The 7,761-nt window shown below is 35.0% G+C and overlaps 1 long non-coding RNA gene across 1 annotated transcript in view; it reads left to right on the plus strand.

Annotated features, from left to right (window-relative positions):
• The window catches only part of LOC128250502 (uncharacterized), a 30,213-nt gene extending 23,754 nt beyond the window's left edge, over positions 1–6,459 (plus strand). The window contains exon 3 of the long non-coding RNA XR_008266515.1: positions 6,300–6,459. This is a non-coding gene — a long non-coding RNA (uncharacterized LOC128250502). The remainder of the gene's footprint in view (positions 1–6,299) is intronic.
• The last annotated feature ends 1,302 nt before the right edge of the window (positions 6,460–7,761 follow it).

Consider the following 7,761-nt stretch of genomic DNA (forward strand, 5'->3'; position numbering starts at 1 on the left):
AAACACTGAATAATAAAAGATAGTAATTTTTTCACAGAACAACTCAGATGTGCTCAATATATTGAGCAGTGATATCAAAATTCAAAACTGTGCTTGCAAAGACCTGTTGAGTCAAGTGAAGTCATTGTCGTGGCCGATGACAGTACTGCCTGATTGGCACCAATGCTGGTGGCACATAAAAAGCACCATTCAAGCGTGGTCATTGCCAGTGCCGCCTGATTGTCACTCGTGCCAGTGGCATGTAAAAAGCACCATTTGAGTGTGGTTGATGCCAGTGCCACTTGACTGTAAAATGCACTCACTACACTCTCGGAGTAGTTGGCGTTGGGCAGGGCATCCAGCTGTAGAAACCTTGCCAAATCAGATTGGAGCCTGGTACAGCTTCCTGGCTTGTCAGTCCTCAGTCAAACCATCCAACCCATGCCAGCATGGAAAGCAGACATTAAAAGATGATGATGATGATGATGATGATGATGTGTGTGTGTGTGTGCATGTATATCTATATATATATGTATAGGTATGCATATATGTAGGTATATATATATATATATATATATATATATATATATATATATATATATATATATAGGTATGTGTATATGTAGATAGATAGGTTCTTTTGACATTGAGCTATCTACCTCCCCCACCCCTACTTATATTTATCTCCTCACTATGGTAGACAGCTTCCCACTAACAAGCTTCACCTTGTCACTTCCCCTCACCTCTCATTTCCTTCACTCTTAATTACTTTTTCTCATTCTCACTATTTATACAACCTATTTATTCAATATTAATTATGAACATTGTATTTCTCTATCTCTGTCTCTATCTCTCTCTCTCTCTCTCGTTTAATGACCACTCCTACCCTAAGCAGTAAGCTTGTCCTCTTCCTCAAAGCAAAGTAATTTATTGCACCTTGTGAAAGATTTGTACGTTATTATTATTTGCCAACACAGACCATTACTAATTTCCTCAGATTCTAGTAATTCATGTTTTTGCTTCTGTGAATTTTTTTTTTTTTTTATATATACCCAGGCCTATTCCCCATATTTTAGTGGGTGGTAGCCACAACAAGACACACTCCAGGCATTCCATTCATTTCCCAGCTCAGAGAGGCAAGCCCTGTTTTATGCTCAGGTCAAGGCATAGAGCGCACTCCCCCCCTCCATATCAGCAGTGGGGCCTGACAGTGTATGCTGGTTTAACCCCGCCGCATCATGCTTGTTCCGTACCCCTTTAAGCAACATCAAATTCACTCATCTGCCATGAACACTCTCCAAGCTTTCCTATCATTTATAAATTTTTTTGCCTTTCTCACTCCGACACCTCTAACCATCAAAGCTTTTCTCACTCCATCCAAGAGTGATGAAGGCAGAAGTGGTAGGCAGCAGAACTAGATGACGTACGAGTTCAGCTTTTACCAAACAACCTGCATGAATGATTTGCTTATAGTGATCAAGTGTTCATACCACACATTAACTCACTCCCTTCATCAAATCAATGTTGCCTGAACAGGTGCACAGTGTGCCACACATCAGGTATCGAAGTGATAGCAGAACAATGTGAGATGAAATGCTTTGCTCAAGAACACAACACATCACCCGGTCTTAGAATTGAAATCGTGATCTAGTGATCGTGAGTGCGACACCCTAATAACTAAGCCATGCACCCTCATAATAATAATAATAATAATAATAATAATAATAATAATAATAATAATAATAATAATAATAATGATAATAATAATAATAAGTTATGATAATTGCTTCCTAAAGCACTAGGCCTCAAATTTGGAGGGAAACGACGGCTAATTATATCAGCCCCTGTACTTAACCGAGATTATCTCCCCTTCTCCTTCAATAAGAACTAGCAGTAACATTAATCTTGATGGAATTTGAACTGAAAACAAGGATTAAAAGTTGATATTGGAAGGAAAACTTGACGGAAATATAGTTTAACAGTCAGTGAACACTTAGAATTCATCATTTTAAAAGTGTACTTTAATGTAAGCCAGGAAATATTTTTGTATCAAAATATCATTCACTCATAAAAGCTATATAAATATATTATATATCTCTAAATACATTTTGTATTTGAAATATTTTGTTTTTGTTTTTTGTTTGTTCTCTTTTGTTTTGTTTTGTTTTTTGTTTTTTGCTAACTTTACATCTGTTTGTAAGTGATTCTCTCTTAGACTATCAATATTTACTCTACAAACTTTTCTAAATCACTTTAGCATTGTCATCTTCACGAGTCTCCTCATTTTCACTGTTGACATCGTCATCATCATCATCATCATCATCATCATCATCATCATCATCATCACCACCACCACCATCACCGTCATCATCATTTTAGCATCCATTTTCTCTTGCTGACAATATAAGTAGGAAAATATTAACTTGTCCTCCAGCATGGATATATTCCATCAAGCTACGAATTTCTATAATGACAAATAAGAATATGTTGAAAATATCCAACAGAGAAATCAGAAATCAGAAAAGAAACAGCATCTGAGTTAAACCCCCTCCTCACCCAACCACCACCACTTTCATACACTATGAGTGTCAAAACCAATATAAGCTACAATCTTCTGTATCTGATAACTAAGTATTTTCCTATACCATGCTTTGCAGCTACTTCAAAATATTTCATTTCAAAAGTCTAACCACAACCAAAATCATACAAACAGAAACGCCACCACCTTAACTGAGAGAATTCAGTTGTAAGAATACTATGTCTTGTCTAGTTAATCACAAATGCCTCACCAAGGCACATGTGTATGGAACAAAGATAATGACTGCAAATGTTACATAGAGGAACTAAACTGGTCTTATGAAAAATGCATTTGTTATAAGGTACATGGCACATACTCATTTACAGTCAGAGATAAGAGTAACTCCTCTGCTCTTCCCCAATACAGCAGGAATTTGATGAATGGCAGAATAAGATAATTAACATGCTGGTAATTTCAAACATCATCAAAGTTACAGCCACTTATTTCAGTGATATTAAATGGTGCCTCTGCTGGTCAGAGAAGTTTTATTGTTTGACATGCAATGTTTAACAGAAAGTGTGAGATATTCTACAGGTGTAAGTATTATAACAAATTCCCCCTGAAAACTTTTACTGATCAAATAATCATCTTTGCCATCACCAATATAGATCATTGGCTAAAGGCATTCAGCAACAACACACATTAGTAATTTCCCTTTATACAGCTTTGTATATGCATCAATGTCACATAACTGGCACCTGTGCCAGTGACATTAAAAAAGCATCCTTCAAACTTTGGGCCTCACAGAGGTAGTGATAAGTAACCAAGACTTTTGGCTATATACCGTGCTTGAGAAGACCTGTCAACCCAAGTGAGATTGTAGTCATTGCCAATGCTGGTGTTTCTTAACTGGCACTCATGTTGGTGATTCATAAAATGCATCCACTATACTCTTTCAGTGGTTGGCATTAGGAAGGGCATCCTGCAGTAGAAACCATGCCAACTCAGACTGGAACCTAGTGCAGCTCCCCATCCAACCCATGCCAGCATGCAAAACAGACATTAAACAATGATGACGATGATGTATCATCATTGATTGAATGTCCACTTTACCATGCTTGCATGGGTCAGGCAGAATTCATTGAGGTAGATTTTTTTTTGGCTGAATACCCTTGCTGTTACCAATCCTTACCTGATTCCATGTAAAGTAATATTTTCCTATGATTGGACACATTGTCGCGAAAGACTAGAAATAAGGGACACTGCTTATATGACAGTGACACTCATTTACAACTATTACATGATGTCAAGACAAGGAGACACAAACACTCACACACACCTATAAGTATACATGTGTGTGTGTGTGTAGATAGGTAGGTAGATGTGTATATGTATATGATATGCTTCTTTCAGTCCAACTACCAAATACACTCGCAATCTTGTTTACCCGTATTTTTATCTTTTAGTTGTTTTTTTTTAAACTGAGATAGTTCTTTGCTATCTTTTTATCTAAAAATACACTTTTAAAAAATGCTTTTGGTATTGTTGAAAGACATAGAATCATAAGTTTCTATAAAAACAAATTTTACATAATATTAGTTACCAGATTGAATTTCTAGCTAACTTTTTCGAGCAAGCCAATATCAAACTAAATTCAGAGTCTACTGTTTATTGTTCATTTGAAAACCAAAATTATATTTTAAAGATATTTCTTAGCTATAAGTTGTTTATAATGCTGCAAACATAAATAGCTGAATATTTTTAACTATTAAGTTTGAACCATTATATGATAAGACTCAAATTTGAAAAGTCTAAAATCTATTAAAGCAGTTTATGGCATTTTATGTTTTGTTTTGGTTCTTTTTTCATAATTTTTTAACATTTCTTTTATTGATGTCTGCATTTTATAAAGACCACCTAAATTCTATTAATTGAATTGTTTATGCCTCTGTTGCCTTTGTATTTCATCACTCAGAGGTCAATAAAATAAGTAGACATTTATGTACTGGTGTCATGTGCTGAGTATGAAATATTTTAAAGCAGTAGTTTCCAAACTTTTTTAATTTTCTTCTTTTTAATGACAGCTTCAGCTTCTTAAAATTTATGTTGAGTCTTGCATTGAATTATTGAATATCATCACCATTATGAGAGACAGCATTTCAAATCATATCTGACCTGATTCACTTCTTTTACCGTTACTTTGTCATCACCAGGACATGCAATATCAATGATAAAACAGATACTTCTTTTCTTTATATATGCATGTAGTTGTAAGGTGAGGAGCTTGCTTCCCAACCACATGGTCCCAGGTTCAGTCCCACTGCGTGGCACCTTGGGCAAGTGTCTTCTACTATAGCCTCGAGCTGACCAAAGCCTTGTCAGTGGATTTGTTAGACGGAAACTGAAAGAAGCCTGTCGTATATGTGTGTGTGTGTGTGTGTGTGTGTGTGCATGTCTAGTTTGTCCTTCCATCACTCCTTGTCAACCAATATTTGTGTGTTTATGTCCTCGTAACTTAGTGGTTTGGCAAAAGAGACTGATAGAATAAGTACTAGGCTTAAGAAATAAGTCCAGGGGTTGATACATATATATATATATATATATATATTGAAATGTCTTAGACTTACTTCTGCGCTATTTCCACCTCCATCTTTTATAAATATATATATATATATATACATACACACATACACGCACACACACACACACAGATACACATGTGTTATCAGTTGTATCGATCCAATGTACAGCATAATTGCCACTCCTTTTGGTGCAGTTTTTCGTTTTGTCTATATATCATATTTTCTTCAGCATCAGCCTCACCGTTTCCTCCAGAATTTTCTTCTGTCATAGGAACATTTTGCTTTCAAAGCACAACATCTCAACTCACCAAATCTCATCAACCATTCACATCACATACTTATACCAACACATTTATCTCGCTTCCATTATCTCATCTCTACACATCGACTGGTTCCTTTAATCCTCAGTCCCTTTTTTTTTAGCCCACACACCCTCCACCTCTCATGCTAGTTAACATTACACATCCAACAGATATATGTCTTTGTACCTTTTTAGCCTTCACAGATTTCTCTGCTTTGTCTCTCTATCATGCAACATCTCTCCTGAACTATTCGGTAATACCTGCTTTATATATACACACACATACACACATATAGACAATCTTTGCTTATGTGTGTGTATTTACCTGTATCTATATACATTATGCACAAACTCATACACACACACACACACACATTAGGTTTTATTACTTCTATAGACCTCAGATTGGGAATCACTTTGTTGAGCCATGTGCAAAAATTCCCCTCCCCTCACTTCTTTCTGTCTGTATATATACACATACAGAGAGAGAGATGTTTATTTACGTGGATAGGGCATACACAGACACACACACACACACACACACACACACACACACACACACACACATGCACGCAGTTATACTTGCATACACATACAGCCACATATAAGTGTATACACATACATAAACACACGCTGAACGCAATAAAGCTAAACAGACATAAAAACCTTTGGAAGAAGTCATGAAATACTGAGAGATAAGGCAAGATCCTGTTCTTTACAGGTATCAGTGACTTCCAAACATCAAACTAATGTTATCATAGCAAATCAGAATGAAACAGAAGACATGTTTGCTTGATACTGTTAATGTTGATGGGTATCACATGATATTTATTTCCTGTAAATTATTTTATTATTCCCAGTTATGTTCATTTTGTATGTGGTTCGTTAATTCTGTTCCTATTTTACATTTGTTTTGCAGGAATTGAAAGAAGCTGAAGAAAAAAAGCATGATTGCTCAGGGAAAGAAAACAGAGCTCCATCCAAAATCAATCACAAAGAGGAGTTAAATCATAACCAAAATAAAGATGTGGCCTTAACAAAACCTTCAGAGCCTGTACAAGAATCTAGATCTATAAAGGTTGGTGAAGAATAAACGGTTTAATACACACTTCCTAAATGTGGTCAAAATTGGTTCCTGAGACCCATAATACCCTCTTCTCTCCAGTCAATTGTCCAGTGTGCATGTGCCTTATGATGGCACTGTAGACAATGTAAAATATATCATGCATATATATGTGTGTGTGTGATATGTAAGCATGAGTAAACAAGAGAGACAGAGACAGACAGGAACAAGGAAAATTCCCCTTGTATTTGAATACTATGCAAATATTCTTTTAAAATACTTTTCATTTAATTTTTCCAAAATTTCATTGTTTTCCATGCTTACAGTTGAAGAAGTCTCAAACATATGGTTTATATTCATTTAAAGAAGAAGAAAATGAAGATTGTGAAGTTAATAATTGTTTATTATTAACAACAAATTGATCATCTTCACTTACAGCTGTTTCTATTAATACTCAATAAACATTAAATTTACGTTTATATGACATGAGCACAATATCATCAGAGGGAAAAAGATGTACCTTTGGATGCTATATATGTGTTTGTGAATTCATTTTAGCAGACTGTATATATATATATATATATATATATATATATATACATACACACACATAAACTCCAAATTGAGGGAGTGGAGCAGGTAAAATTCAGGCTACCTATGTTTCCTAGATAGTAGATCCTCTGATGTAATAATTACTCAACAAGGGGGTATTCAGCTAGATATTTTCGACCTAATGAGTAGCTAGTTAAATACCCCTCATTGAGTAATTATTACATCAGAGGATCTGCTATCTAGGAAACCTATGTAGCCTGATTTTTACCTACTCCACTTCCTCAATTTGGATTTTTATTTGCATTCGTAGTAACTCAAGTTGCTAAACGTAAGCTATAAAAAAAGTTTTTCACTTTATCAAAGTTCGAATTGGGAAAAGCTTACAACCTTTGATTCTTATAAATTATTATTGTTCCTCTGCATTGTTTATTTTACCTACTTTGGACTACTTGAAGCTTACAAGCTTCCTCCATTTAGATCCTTGGATCTTATAATTACATGTGTGTCTGTGTGTTAAATGAGACAACAAAGCCGAGGCTGTGTGGAATTTATAAAGGGAAAGGTAGTCTTACAGCTGTTTCTGGGATATTAGGGATATCCCTTCATCAGAGATGATATGAGAGAGTTAACTAGAGGGAAATAGTACATATATATATATATATATATATATATATATATATATACAAATAAAAGGGTAAAGGAATATTAATTTATTAATAAATTAATAATTAATAATTTTTACCAAGCACTTCGGTATGTAAACACC

This window comes from Octopus bimaculoides, chromosome 2, assembly GCF_001194135.2.
Source record: "Octopus bimaculoides isolate UCB-OBI-ISO-001 chromosome 2, ASM119413v2, whole genome shotgun sequence".
In the NCBI taxonomy this organism is placed as follows: Eukaryota; Metazoa; Mollusca; class Cephalopoda; order Octopoda; family Octopodidae; genus Octopus; species Octopus bimaculoides.